Source organism: Cuculus canorus, chromosome 2 (assembly GCF_017976375.1).
Source record: "Cuculus canorus isolate bCucCan1 chromosome 2, bCucCan1.pri, whole genome shotgun sequence".
NCBI classification, from domain to species: domain Eukaryota; kingdom Metazoa; phylum Chordata; class Aves; order Cuculiformes; family Cuculidae; genus Cuculus; species Cuculus canorus.
The window spans coordinates 144,787,156-144,802,398 of record NC_071402.1 but is presented as its reverse complement, the minus strand read 5'-3'; the positions used below and the strand labels follow the sequence as shown (position 1 = coordinate 144,802,398).

Sequence of the window (15,243 nt, the reverse complement as noted above, 5' to 3'; positions counted from 1 at the left end):
GCCATAGTTCTGGGCATCCCAGACAGGCAGACGCTGAAAGCTCTCAACCTCAAAGGCTATCCCTTCAACGATAGATAGAATGATGTTGACATAAACCATACAGGGGCATGGCTCTCAGTCTACGTGAGTCTTCAGTTGAGTGCTGGGACCTGATTCTCCAATGCACTGCTTTGTATGTAGCTGTCTGGGCAAACCAGTTGCAAACTGTGTGTAGAAAGACACTCAAATACCTGATAGTAGCCTACATCTATTTTGCATTATAATACATAAAGACAAGGTAATGCAGAATCAAAGTAACCTCCTGTTCCCTCCCATAACATACAAGAAAATTCATGTCTACTGAGGAAAAGAATTATGCAATCATTTTATATTACTAGTTGAGAAAAATGAAACATAGCTTATTTTTTTGATAGAAATACGTAATATTTGGAAAGGAGACTTAGAAGTTTGTGGGTTTCACATGAAAGTTCTTTTAAAATTACATTTTTGTGGCAATTCTTTCTAAAACTGGCTGTGGTGTGCAGTAAATAGTACAGTTTTTGCTTTGAAAAAGTCTGTCTGCAGTGGTATAAAAATAAAATCCCACATCAAAGAGTACAGCACAAGTAAGCCCTGACCCACAGACAAAGGATATTTATGCAAGGATGTGTGTGGAGTTCTTTCTAAGCAATGCTTTTCCATTTTCTTCTTTTTGAATTGCAAATATTTTTCTCTTGTCTTGTTTTCCCATCATTGGTGAAATGTGTTCCCCTCCAAACTCAGCAGAATACTGGATAGCTGTACTGAAAGCCCCAAACTTGCACTTGAAGATGCTTGGAAGATTCACTGGAAGCTGGTAGAGGGTATTCTGGTATCATTTAAGCCAAAGTTATGCTGATGGAATACCTCTGGGTGAAATCCAGGTCTTTTTGAACTCAAGGCAAAGACTGACTCCAAGGACAGCCAAATGAAATCACCTTACAGAGAAAACATTGGAAAAGCCTTTGTTATTTATACATTTGACTTAAGCCAAGTGATCTAATTGTTGATGAATTTCAGTAAAGTATGTCCCAGTCAAAGCCATTAAAGTCAACTGAGTTAATCTTGTTTTACGTATGTGGGACTGGGATCAGGATTTGTCTAAAGGTTTTTTGGTTTTTTTTTTCATTAAATTAGGTGGAAGAAGTGAAACTAAAGGTTTTTATTTACAGCTGAATAAGGACGTAAAAGTAAGGGTAGACCTGGGGAAAAAGGAGAATTACAGTAAAATTCTCTAAGGTGTCCAGTTTACTAGGGAACAGCTTCCGTTGCCACTGCCTGTATAGTTACATGACATCCTTATGTTTCTTTTCCAAAAGCCTAATCGAGGAAGTTTCTGCCTTTTCTTATGTTACCTTGCTCATCTAGAATATCATCAAGTAGGATTTCTATTCCGTTTTAGCTCTTGCAAGGGTTGGCAGCATTTTAATGTTTTGTAAGTGGCATCGGTGCCAGTTAGGTGGGAAATTATTTTCTTTTTTTTTAACCTCTGCTGCTGTCTGAGCCAAATTTAGCTATAGGTGCCAGGTGGTAATCATTAATGCCCTACCATGCATGTGTGTGGACTGCTGCAGAGGTCTTGGGCTTAGTCCCACCCTTCAGAAGTGGTACATTTAGTTCCATCTAGGAGTCGCTGAACATGAACATCTAGAAGGCACTGTCAGAGCAAATGAAGCAGAAAAGGTGATCCCAAAAATCAGTGGACACAAATATCTCCCCTCTGCTTTCTGAAGAGATGCCAGTTCCTCCTGTGTATACACCTGGTAGAGCAGTATTGCACTAAGAAACATCTCAATCCTCCATGGCAACAAGCCCAGAAGATGATCTGCCAGACCCAACCTGGTTAACTACTAGCAGGCAGTAAGCGGGGGTAGCCAGCTTCCCAAATAACAAGAGTGACCTATTTCTCCTGCATGGTGGAAAACTTTTCCACTGCTGCTCTAGTGCTGCAACTCTTAGGTGGCTTCTAGGACACAGATTTGGAAGTGTCCTTTGCCCTTCTGACAATCTGATAGGATGACAAGTCATCCGAGTTTGGCTTTGCCATCTATCTCAGGAGCCCTGCGAGCTGGCTGAGTCCACAAGCGTGTCTCATATCACATCCAGTGATTCCAGAAAAATAGCTCTGCGGACTTCATCTTCCTGCTCCTTCTCCATTAAGCATATCCCCATATCCTCAGAAGCCCTATGAAACTACACTGCCCAATCTGTCTGCTTGCACGCCTGCCAACGCATGTGTACTCTGACAGACACCCTTATGACACTCAGCAGCAACCCCTATGCCGCCCATCAGCAGGGGAGAAGTGGCACTGCTAAAATCATTAGATGCCAGCAGAAGAATCATGGGACTTGCTAGTTTTAAGTCCAGTCTCCAAATTCCTGGAAGTTCTGGTAGGCATCCTAGAATTTACCATTAGACAAAACGCTATGGTATAGCTTCACAGAATACTGAAGGATTTATTCACAGAGATGCAGAGTGGTAGAGACTGTATGATTAACAAGAAAAGCACCTTCACTGGGGGCAAAAAAGGTCATAAGGGTGTGCTTCTATTTAATACACTTTACTCACTGCCCTTTCAAGGAATGAATAAACTAATCCAATGGAACAACCCCAAGTAGACATATCCATGAATTTCCCAATGACATCCTTCATGGCATATCCACTTTTTGCATCTTTCCTGGCTATTGTTTATTAAAAAGATTTCTAATTTCGTATACTTTGTTCTTCAGCCTGTTCCAATTAAGAGTAGCACTACAAAAACTTTGTTTCATTCTCTCATATACAGAAAGAAAAGCTTTTATGTTAAAAATTAAAACAGCTCTGCTCCCATATTCTGGTTTTGTATTGTGTATATTCTGGCATTTTGAATTTTACCAACGCAAACTCAGACATGATTTCCCTGCATGAGGGAAAGACATAGTTATTTATACATAACACAGAACATGTTTCAGTATGTATTCCTAGCTAAATGTATTAAAAAAGACAACTACCAACTCAACATCATCTCCTGAAAAATTAACATTCTCAATTCGGTGACATCTTTCATTACACACCTCCAGCTGGCTTAGTACGCTATGCATGAAAGCATCAGATCTAGTATCATTAGTGACAGTTACTAAACTTAAGCTTTTACCTCCTTTTCATAGCAGTTTCTTTTACTTCAGCATAGTTCTGACTACATTTTCAAGTCTAAAGCATATAATTCATAAAAATATTAAATAGACATTCACGTACATTAGAATCTTTGGGTTTTTTTCTCAGATGCACATATTTAATCTATCTAGGACTACACTTACGTCTCGAAGGCTGAAAAATCTTGTACTGAGTGTCAATCTAAATTAGTTAGTGATGCTTTAAATAACCTTTTCATGTGACATATGGGCAAAACCTGGAGACAGCAAAACTAATACTTTTTCCTTGTTCCTTCCAGGTGTAAATCAAACTTTGTCTCCCTCATACTCAGTCTTTCAGATGTGTAACTTACATCCATTATAGTTAATCTCAAGGTATAACGTTCTGATTCTCAATTTCATGTAACTTAAATTATATAATCATATAATTATATAATTATATAATAATTATATAGTATATAGTATATATTATATAATTATATAATCATTATATATATCATGCTTATGAGTTAAAAGATAGTTATTGCTATTTTTAAAGAACATAAACAGCAGGGTATATGTTATCCTTGTTATGAAACATATGCTGAATTATTCCTTTCACTATAGCACGAAACATTCAGCCTGGAATCTCAGTAACTAAGGTATGAGTAAATGGACTGATAAAATGCTTTTCTGATCAAAGTTTCACCTCTTCCACTGTTCTATCTCCAAGCAAATATGTAGGGAAGAGTATTAAAAGAAAATAGTATTTCAATACTTCTTTGGAATACTCTCCCACCTTTCATAATTTTTGGTCTTGGGGCAACCTTTGTTTTAACCTAAATTGTATATACTGATATAATATTTTTACTAAAATACAATAGAATATGTGCTCTCTATAAATTATTAAATATACTTTTTTTCATTATTAGGCTAATACCTTTCTTTAGCTTTACTCCATGAGCTGGAAATTCTAGCTAGATTGTGCAAAACAGAAATGCCCTCTGTGCTTTTGTCCTGACAGTCCCTGCTGCTCTGGAACCCAGCGTGGGGGGAAGCAGCAGTGGGAGACTGCACGGCAACAAGCTCTCAGCATGAAAACGATCCCAGTAGCTTCCAAACTGAATGGATCTTCTTGCAGCTTGGGTGCATCTGTCATGTAACGACCAGTATCTATCTTACTCCTTTGCTGTCCTCTGTAGCAGAGCTATCACGAGGCTCCTGAGACCAGGCGTCTCCTTTCTGCTCTTACATCTGCTAAGCAATTCAGTGAGTATATTAAACCTCCCTTCATCTGTGTTCTCGTTACTGTGTGGACTATAATTGGTAGGAATTCCCTCGGATATCCTGCATCCTCCTTGTGACATATTTTGCCCTCAGCCCAGGAGACATTACCAAAATGGTTCTAATTCTTTCTATTCAGGACACAGATGTCTTGGCATAGGATTTGCACTGAAGAATCACAGCTCAGTATTACCGGTCTTTTCCTTCCTCTCACTGCTAGACTACTCATGGCAAAGAGCTAGATTGTCACAGGCCTCCTAAGCTTCTTTTCTTAACTTGGCTGCCTAAGGAAATAAGATGTTTGCAACACTGCTTTTGATCTGGTTTTTTTTTTTTTTCTTTTTTTCTTCTGTCTGTCAGTGCCCTGGTAGCAACATAGAAATCCACTAAGAAATTTTGTGTACATCTGAAAGAGATAAAACTTCACAAAATTACATTCTTACTGGTTTTGAAGCAATAAGCAGGCAGTGAAGAACAGTGAGCTAAAATAGCGCTGTTGTGGGGGATTATTGGACAGAAATTATCACTTGTTTTAGGTGGCAGTGACTGACTGATAAGTCAGCAAGCTCATAGCGTGCTCATAGTACTGGTGCCTCCTGCAAAATTGGGAGCATCAGGATAGTCCTGAATGAGACTGAGGTGGAGAAATGTACAGGCAATCAAGATCTGGGAATCTTAACACTATTGGAACAACTTCTCTTAATGCATCGTGCTGTCCTTTTAAGAACATAGTTTATGATTTCAAAGCTAAACCCGGGGTTTGTGTTTGAATAACTTTTCTGTTTGAGGATCACAATGAACTACATAAGCATTAGACTATTTACACACACCTTCTGAAACTACGCACTTGCTATATTAGTAGGTGAAACATGTTAAGTGGCTTTGCTCACTTAAACTACAGCTCAAACTTTTTCTTGGTGGACCTTATTCACATTTTTAATATACCTATGTACAAATAATACAGATGAAAAATAAAATAACAGTAAGTGTGTCAATGATGTAAAACACTTGGACAATTAACTATGAAAATTATTAGGCTTCTTCACCATTGATTAAAAACTATACTAGTTGTTTTCATATATATATATATATATGTATGATATTAATCCTGAAAAGAGCAAGTATAAAGAATAAATAATAATTAAGATAATAAGAATAAATAAAATTGGGATGCTTCTAAACATCCTGATTTTCTGGGGGTTTCCAAGGACAGTCTTTTGTTTAGTCACATTGCTGGGCTGTTGCCAGGCTGCCACTATTCCCTACAGCTGAATCTCTGGACATCAGAGGTTCTCTCCTGGAGCTGCATCTATAGACATTAAAGATTCAGAGTTGTTAAACACCTTAAGGGAGTAGAGACAGGGGACCTTGGCCTAATTACAGCTTATGCCCATTTAAAGTTCTTCAACCTTAATGCAGAAGCCTTGATGCAAATGAAAATCAGGTTCTCAGTCACTTCAAATGTACTCACAAAAAGGTTAAAATTCTGTTTAAGCGCTTTTCTTATCAAAGTCTTGGAAAAAGAAAGCCTTTTCACAACCACCAAAGCACTGCATGTTTTATCTTACATCTACCATTTAAAAAGGGTGATTGATTTTTTCCACATTAAGGGCAAAATAGCAGGAGATCTGTGCCTTGCTAACTCTTACACACATACCTGCTAACAACAGAGAAGCTCACTGTTCAAATCAAAACAGGACTTCTGGGTTTTAACTGTAGGACTTGCTGGGCTCAATTCCTTTGACGTTGTATTAAATTAAGAGACAGAAATTATTTCCCTATGAGACTTCAAGTGAGACCTTTGCCGATGCCTTGAGTCACTTGGTCGCATCCAGAAGTTTACTCTAAACTTAGCTAGTGATGCGTTGATATTATGAGGTTTCAGCACATGATACTTCATGGTGACTGAAGCTGGTTCCCATGATTTTTTAATTCTGTTGGAGAATAAAAGTACATAAAATCTGAATATAATTTTGGGGTTTTCGTTCCATGTTAAATTTCTCAAGAAACGCAAGCATTTATGACTACCTTTGCTTTCTCACTTCTATCTGTAGGCCACAGAGGTATTAATGGAAACAAAAAATAAAACTGCCATGTAAATGCACTGCTGTGAAAAAAAATATTACTAATTAAATGTGGAGTAAGTGACTATGATAAAACATCTTGGTAATATGCCTGGCCACTGTGGAACAAGAGGTCACACTTCATGTGCCAAGAATGACAGCGTAATGCTGCAGGGGTTTGAGAACCAGTCGGAGAATCAGTTCTCTAGTTCAGTGACCTCACTTCAGTCGGAACTGTATAAACACAGAAGCCGACCAAATAAATTTAGATGTATTTATAGCTCCCTTGTGTAGTGAAGTACAGTGAAGACAAGGGATGTAGAAATTGCAGATTGCCAGTAATGGTAAAAGAAAATAACAACAAACATGACTTTAAATAGATATTATATAGAGCAGACAAGGAAAAAAACCCAAAACTTTCCAGAGAAGACTACCAATAGCTCGGTGACACTCAGCTTTGCTATATCAAGATCCTTTACCTACCTGGTTTGCCTCTAAGAGGAGCTTTCATTTCATTTAACAGGCTGGGCAGAACAGATGGGCTGGGGTCCTCCAAGAAACCTTGCAATAACATTAAGGCTTCCTCACCTCAGCGCCTAACTGGAAAAGGAGAGTATCATTTTCTTGCTTACTGGGTATTGTACAGAGAAAGTATTTGAATTATTTATTTAAAATGAAAGAAAGGAAATATGAAGTAAGAATTGCTTTAAGAGGTATTAAAGAACTACTTTAAATTTCTTGAGATTAAAATGAAGAAAATTCTTCACAGCCCAGTCTGCCACATGACCCATTCGCATACATTTTGCAGAGACCTACAGAATGTAAAACAAGTCCAGAAGCAACATAATAGACTGTAATTTTCATTAAAACAATTAGTTGATTTTGTGATTCAAGAGCAATTTTCTCACCCTCAACTCTGCAGCTCTGCTAGACAGTGCTGCACGTGTGCCTCTTTCACACTCCAGTGCGTCCTGCGCAAATGGTATCTTGGGACAATTGCCCCCAAGAAGTGAAGACTCTTTTCAAGTTTTCTGCATTATGAAACTGAAACACAGATATGGATCCTTGTATCACAGCACAGATGTATTGCAAAGACACAGGGAAAGATTTTTATAGGAACATGTAATAAACCATCTACAAAGCTAGCGGTGTTTCCTTGCCACGGATGATCAGGATCAAAAGAAGGGATTCCTGCTCTAGTCACTGCCTTGAAGGGTCTCTGTTAGCTGTAAACTTCATTGAAAGGTTTATTTTTATGAAGCATCTCTTCATCATTAGTGTAATAGCTTCATCAACTAACTCAAAATTCTAAGCAAAAATAATTAATCCTTCGGTCTTTAAAGCACAGCATCCTCTACTGCTATGCAGCATCTAGAATAAGATATATATAATGGTAAAGTATTATTGCCTTGGCTGTAGTTACATAGGGCAGTCTATGCTCCCTTTGGAAAAAGAGGCCATGTTTGAATTTTTTTCAGTCTCCTTGTCTCTGTCCCTCTTTTCAGACTTCATTGACAATGCTACAGGAAGCTTTGCAGCAAATACCTTTTATCCCCTAGGATGTGTAGCGGCTGGGCTGACTGACAGACTTGCAACTACACACTTTTCAAATGTTTCCTTAACTGCTTTTTAGGAACAGCTATTTTTATAAACCTTTTGTTATTTCCAAGTTGTCCAACCTCTATAGAAAATTTAATTCCAAATAAATACAAAACAGCCTCTTCACTCTTTCTGAATAATTTGTTTCTATCTTTCCCTTTTAATCTTGTGCTTTTTTTTTCAGTTTCCCTTTCCTCCTCCTTACTCTCCTCACGAATGCTTATTTCCCCATATGTTTAAGTATAATTTCATTTTTTCTATCCTCCCATTTTTACAATATTTTTATTTATGTACTTATATCTCTTATCTTTCAACTTCCAAAATGTACTGCTTTTTCTCTGCTTCCCATTATTAGAGTTCTTTATAGAAGCTTTTTAGTTCAGAGCAGTAGTAAAAAATGTTCTGCAATGGTGAGAGAAGTGAGTTTACTTCTTCCTCTTGTAAGCCTGCAGGTTTCCTCTCAGTCATGCAGGTTTCCTTGTCTTCTCATGAAGAACAACAAAAAAAGAAACAAGAACTATGCGTTCTTGGCTTGTCACAGTATTTTATTATGTTGAAGGACAGAGACCAACTTGTTGGGCATAAATCGAAAACTTTACAACAAACAGCTTGTTGCCTTTTAAAAATAATTTTATTTGGCATCACCAGTCAAAGCCTTTCATATTGCTGAAATCTATTGCTGTCTTTGAAAAATCAGGCATCCTAAGGTGGTACAACATCAGTTCAAAGAGAGATTTTTCTTACTTTATGATTTCTTAGAAGCTTTTGAAAGTGTCACCTTAAAAGAAGGATAATAAATACTTAAAATTATGTTCCTACTCTCTTCCATGAAGCAATAATAATGGATATAAATTCTAGCCTTCCACATATCACAACACAAAAGCTACATTTACAGAATATTAGGAGGTTGAGAAATCACATCACTAGAAGTCAGGAAACACCAATCAGCATTATTTTGGCTTTCATGCACTTATGCATGATGATACAGTCCTTAGTTACGAGTATTCACTTTTAAAAAAAGAACAAAGCAAAAGGTTCACTAAGTGAGCAGTTACTGTATATTTGCTTTCTCTTTATGGCTAGGTAGGTGATCCATCATACAGACCTCTTTTTCGGCTACTGGGCTGACCACCAGCAGTGATGGACTCTCACCTCCTGTGCAAATGAAGTTAAATGGTTTTGACCTTTAGTCTGCAAATACATGTTATTGTAAGGGGAAATACGAAAATTAAGCATCTTGGATCCATTCCAGGATTTGGATTGGGATATACTCTTGTATGCAACACTATTCTACTTGTTGTCTCTAAATTTGATCTTTCCTCCTTCTACCCACTCTTGCAAGTCTATTTCCTCCCATTTCAGCAGACTGAAGTCTATCGTTCACCTCACTTACAGACCTCTGCCCACTTGCAGTCTTCTTGTACAGTTGGTTTTAAGATTATATTGTTATCTGAAAACATCCATCCAGCCATCCTCTAACACTGGAAGTACCTGAACTGTAAAGAGCTAGGATTCGCAGATGTGAGGTAGCTGCTGTACGCTCCTCTTACAGCCAGAGGAGAAGAAAGAAGAACTTTCAGGGCACCACTGATCCATGTGAGACTTTAGGAGATAAATTGCTACTTCTCAGACACGTTAACATTCATGGACTCCGAACTTCATGCAAAGGTGTTTCTTCATGACATACTGACTGCCCTTCCACTTGTTGGCAGCATTTCTTTCAGATTTTCTTCTCATTTTTCTGATCTACATCTTTTTAGATCTGCTCTCCTTCTTGGATTTTTTCCCCCTATATTTATTTTACTTGCTTGTTCTGCTTAGTTGATCTGGATCTTGGCTTTATCTTAACTGGCATTGCTGCTTTTTTTTTTTTTTTCCCCAAGAGCAGTGTTTCAGCATTTAAAGGTTTGACAGGTTAATGATGACAAAAAGGAATATGCTTAAACCTCATTATATTTTTCAACTTCAAAGAGTTTTCCTCATATTTATTAATGTATGTTCACAATATTTAAGTCAGAATTATCACTGCTGTTTCAAAGCTGGGGGAACTGAGGTGCAGACATTAAAGCCTAACCGTCTTATATACTTAACAGGTACAAACACCCAGCAGGAGGTCTAATCTGTGGGAAGCAGTAGAACTCTGGTAGTTAGAGGTTTTTCAAAGCTTGTGTTTGGTGTTGCCCAGCTTCCCAAAACTCTTTGAGTCTATGCTTTACTGTAGTGAATTAAAATACCTTAACCATCCTTAAAAACACCATAGTATTCTCAAAGGCTGCCGTAGTACTCCAGATTTAACTATCTATACCCAAACTAACTTTAGTCATTCTCTACCCAGTCTAAACCAAGCTGGTACTATGCAATACTCTACAGCATGTGGGTGGATGTCATGTGATGTAAAATTCCTCCGTGTATACTAAAGTGCAAGAGGGAACAGCAGCCTAATGATTAATGCTCTAAAATGTCAGAGATTATGTGGAGGAGGGAAGTATTGCAGTTGTCGGTTCAAGCTGCTCCCTCCAGAAAGACTTCAGCGCAAAGCACTGCAGAAACAGTGGTTCACCCCTTTATCACAACGTATTGGCATTTCCACTTGTACTGATACATGGCAAACACATTTCTTTGCAAACATGGTTATTGATTCAATTCTGAAACCATACTACATTGCTAAGTATCAAAAAATTAATGTGGGCTTTAATACCATGAAATGGTTTTAGTGAGTTTATTACCCTAAACTACTACTACTGATTCTAAGCAGTGCATGATAATACTGTACAACATAAAATTCCTACTCGTTCAGGTATCCTCCTCAATTTATTCTACGTGACAGTCCGGTACCACTTTTATAATTTACAGATGATGGAGGAGGAATGTTCTATACATAATGTTTATTCCAAACCATTGCCAATGCAATCCTTAATGCAGTATCTCTTTGTCCATTGCAGGTTGTAAAAAGAGAATGTACTATCTTCACCTGGTATCATAGCTTTCATTTTTTCCATCGTATTAATTGTTCATTGGTGACCAAATTCTACTTACTTGCAATTTGCTTTTAATAAAAACTCATTCACAAAAGCCTGTAAAATAGAATTCAGATCACTGATATACCTTTCCATAAAATAATTCAAGAAACACTACTTCAGAATATCATAACCAAGGATACTAAGGCGCTACTCCACACAAAATACTATCTTCAACAAGTCACAATGAATTATTTTTCCTAGTATTGTTTCAAAACTTTATATTACATAGTGACATCAATTACCACTGCTACAAAGTTTCTATAGTTTATCATGAAGTGAGGTTTGAGGAAAATTAATATGCTCTATTATAAATAACTGATCTTCCCTGTGAGTACTGAAAACTGTCTATAATGTAAGTTTATACTGTCATCAGATCCCATTTCTTTTTTACCAGCAAGAGATAAAGCCACCACAGTATTTTATTATATTTTTAAATGAAAACTAATAGCTGCTAAAGGCACAAACACATTTGCACATCAGAATGAATATTTTGTGTCTCTCCAAGTGGCATGTAATATATCAAGAACCATTCTATGCTAATTATGCCTCATTTGTGGTTCAGAAAGGCAGTGCACATACTGAATATAACAATGGTTTTTCTTAACCAACAGCTAAGATTTGCATGACTTCAAAAGGAATTATAATTATTTAAGACTGTTTGGAGGATTCACCTTCATATTAATTGTACATTATACGTTTTAAAACTGAAAAACACCACAGCTTTCATAGACACAAAAAAGTGAACAGTAAGTATCTTTAATTTTAAACTTTAGTTCCTGTTGAAATTGTAAATGACTTTTAAATTAAATATTCTGAGCACAGGAACAGTTATTTCTGATACAGAGTCTCCAAGAGGCACACACAACTGAAGGACAGTATCGTATCATAAATGTACATTGGTTCTAAAATGACTTCGAGCCAGTCTGCCTGTTTTATTTGCACATTTACTTGCACATTTCATTTGCCAAGACAAAGTTACTGTACTCACAAAATCATATTTATGTTCAAAATAACTAATTCTAATACCCATATATTTTCATGAAATCCAAGTTAAAAAAAACCCTGAACTTTTAATTTCTTTCTTATTGTTCGGCTACACTGGAACATCAGTTTTCAGGGATAAGGACTCAGGATATCTGCTTCTTCCTTAGCTGAGACTTTGCAGTGAGCCGCATAAGCAGACTTTCAGAAAACTGTATATGTATTTTTAAATATATTTCTAATTGCTAGCACACCATGCAAACCTACACAGTTCAAATTTCAGCCCTAGGTACATGTAACAAAATGCGGCTATTTTGAAGGTATTCCATATTCCTTGTGTCTTCTACCACACTGATCATTTTTTTTGCCATTTTTAGTACTTTTGCTACTTTTAATATCACAGCAGCATCATGATTCTAAGCACATGATAGCAAAAGACATCAGAATTAAACACTTAGCCTAACCCCTTTGTCCCCCTTTCCCTTGCTTCTACTTCCTAGGAGCTGTGCCAACGCTACTTCACAGATTCTTTGTTCCAGCACCAGCTGAGGGTTCTGTGTCATCTCCCTTTTCCAGCAAAGTGCTATGGCATAACCCAACAGCTGTGCCGAGCGCGAGCTTACAGAAGATCAGGGTGTCCTGGCAGAGCACATGCAAGAGAGGTTGTGAAGAAGGAGACAGTCCTCCATTGCAGGATGATACTGGAAAAGAAGGTGTCCCCAATACCCATTAATCTTTGAAGTCCTGCAAGAGGAAGTCTATTCCTTCCCCACAAGGATGTGCTTTGTTGAAGAACAGATGGTTAGAAGGAAAACCAAAAAAGGTTCCTGTTTTCCCCCCGGAATGTTATGATTCCCTTCTCTTCCCTAACCTACATATTCTATACTTCCTTTCGTTCTTCTGCACATTCTCACCTCCCTGCTTCCCAACTCACTTATCCCTTCAGCCGTCCCTTAAATCCCATATTATCCTATTTTTGTCACATTTTCATTTCTACCTCTTTCGTAGCATCATAGAAACATTTAGGTTGGAGAAGACCTTTAACCTAACACTGCCAAACCCACCACTTAACTGCATCCCGAAGCAGTGACACGTAACAGCCTGTTTCAGTGCTTGACAACTCTTTCAGTGAAGAAAGTCTTCCTAATGCCCAATTTAAACCTCTCCTGGAGCAAACTGAGGCCATTTACTCTTGTCCTATTACTTCAGAGAAGAAACTAGCACCTGCCTTGCTACAACCTCTTTCAGGCAGTTGTAGAAAGCCATCAGGTTTTCCCTCAGCCTCTTTTTCTGTAGACTGAGCAGTCCCGCTTCCCTCAGCTGCTCCTCATAACACCTGTGCTCCAGACCCTTCACCAGCTTCGCTGCCCTTTCCCTGGACGCACTCCAGCACCTCAATGTCAAGTGATGAGCCCAAACCTGAACACAAGATTCAAGGTGCGGCCTCACCAGCATCAAGTACAGGGGCCCAATCATTTCTCTATTCATGCTGGCCAAACCACCTCTGTTGCTGGCCGCCTTGGCAACCTGCTGTGTTCCCACCTGACCTGGTGCTTGCTGGTCGATCATGCCCATTTGCCAGAACAACGCCTATCCTTTCCCGAGACGAGACTCGTTTTTCCAGTGTGTCTCCCTGTTATCCCCCATCCCACTGCCCCTAAACTGCAGGATGGTGACAGCCTGTTTTCGGGCTGGCTGGGTGCCTGGCCACCCCCCACCAAGGGATAGGGAGGGGATAGAGGAGGAAGGAAAGGGAGAAGGGGGAGAAAGGGAAAAGGAGGGGAAGGGATGAAAGGGAGGCAAAAAGGAAGGGAAGGGAAAGGATGAAAGGGAGGCAAAAAGGAGGGGGAAGGGGAAGGGAGCAGAAACCTTCTAGATTGTAAATCCAGTCCCCAGCCACAGTTAGTAACTGCAGATTATAATCCCTACGACACTCTGATCTAGGGAGGGAAAGGGAGGGAAAGGAAGGATCCGCCCCCCACCCCGGCTCTCCGGTCCCGCTCTCCTCGGCCGCCGCTCTCCGCCAACTGCAGCTCCACGCCTCCGCCGGGCGGGGCGCGGGCGCCCTCCTCAGCCGTGACGCCACACCGCGCGTCACCGTGACGCAGCGCCGCCGTGACGCAGGCACGCAGAGGGGCGCGCGCGTGAGTTCCCTTCCCCCCGCGGCGGTGCGGGCCGCGGCCCGGGGGGGGCGGGAGGCTACACCCGCTCCCTCCGCCCCCCCCCCTCCCCCGCGCCGAGGGGCTGGGCGGCGGGGCAGGAGGAACAGCGCGGGGGGGGGCGGCGGGGCAGGAGTGATAGCGCAGGGGGAGCAGTGGGGTATGAGGAACAGTGGGAGGGGCAGGAAGAACAGCGGAGGGGGGCGGCGGGGCAGCAGGAAGAGCACGGGGGGGCGTTGGGGTAGCAGGAACAGCGCGGGGGGGGGGGGCAGCAGGGCAGAAGGTACAGCGGAGGGGGGACATCAGAACAGAAGGAACAGCGCGGCGGGGGGGGGGGGGGGTTGTGGGCAGCGGGGCGGGCGGCGTCGCACGGGGCCGGGGTTCGTGTCCTGGGTGCGGAGCGGGCGGCCCGGGGAGGGCTCGGGCCTCCTTGGCAGCCGTCGCTGGTGCCCTGGGAGCGGGGAAGCTGCCCGCGGCCTCCTCGCGATCCGCAGGGTTTGGAAGGAACCCTCGAACTGAAGGGGGTTCGTTTGTTCTGTGGCTGCAGGAATAAATGCAGGACGCGGGTGTGTGTTGGCTGGTCCTAAAGGTCTCTCCCAACCTGGGCGGCTCTCTGTGTGACACGCGCTGAGGTTTGACGGCTTACGACCCCTTCAGAAGTTTTTGTATCGGTAATAATGAAATAAAGAACATGTCCCGGGTTCTGAGTGATCTGATGTAGAAAAATAACGAGAGAAGTGTTTGGAAACAGCTTAAGAGTTGTTTAAGGCCTGCGGCAAGGCAAAGTGAGGGGTGGCTTGGGGGGGATTCACATGGTCCAAAGTCACGCTTTATCCAAAGACTCGCCTAATTCCATGCCTGAATTAAAGTAGATGTGATCTCCTACCTTTAAGTGGCAGCCGTTTGGTCTTCAATTCGTACCACCTTCTACTCAGTTCCATTCTTTTTCTCCATGTTAACTACACCTTGAAGCTTTCTCATGTGTGTTGAAATCTTGGTCATCAGTCG

General features: G+C 40.5%; 1 protein-coding gene and 1 long non-coding RNA gene across 10 annotated transcripts in view; one reads left to right on the top strand and one right to left on the bottom strand.

Moving 5' to 3' along the window:
- Positions 1 to 587: 587 nt before the first annotated feature.
- On the bottom strand, positions 588 to 15,207 carry LOC128851515 (uncharacterized). Its single transcript, XR_008448882.1, has 4 exons — positions 15,122 to 15,207; positions 6,960 to 7,076; positions 6,071 to 6,347; positions 588 to 956 (listed from the first exon to the last, which is right to left on the bottom strand). It is a non-coding gene; the product is annotated as an uncharacterized LOC128851515 (long non-coding RNA).
- The window catches only part of ZNF438 (zinc finger protein 438), a 60,755-nt gene continuing 59,670 nt past the window's right edge, over positions 14,159 to 15,243 (top strand). For 8 of the 9 annotated variants that reach the window (XM_054060752.1, XM_054060748.1, XM_054060750.1 and 5 more), the window contains exons 1-2: positions 14,159 to 14,220; positions 14,783 to 14,906. The gene's annotated coding sequence lies outside the window, so the exon portion shown is untranslated. Of the gene's footprint in view, positions 14,221 to 14,601; positions 14,907 to 15,243 lie in introns of those variants that run through there. The other variant, XM_054060741.1, reaches the window with a different exon arrangement.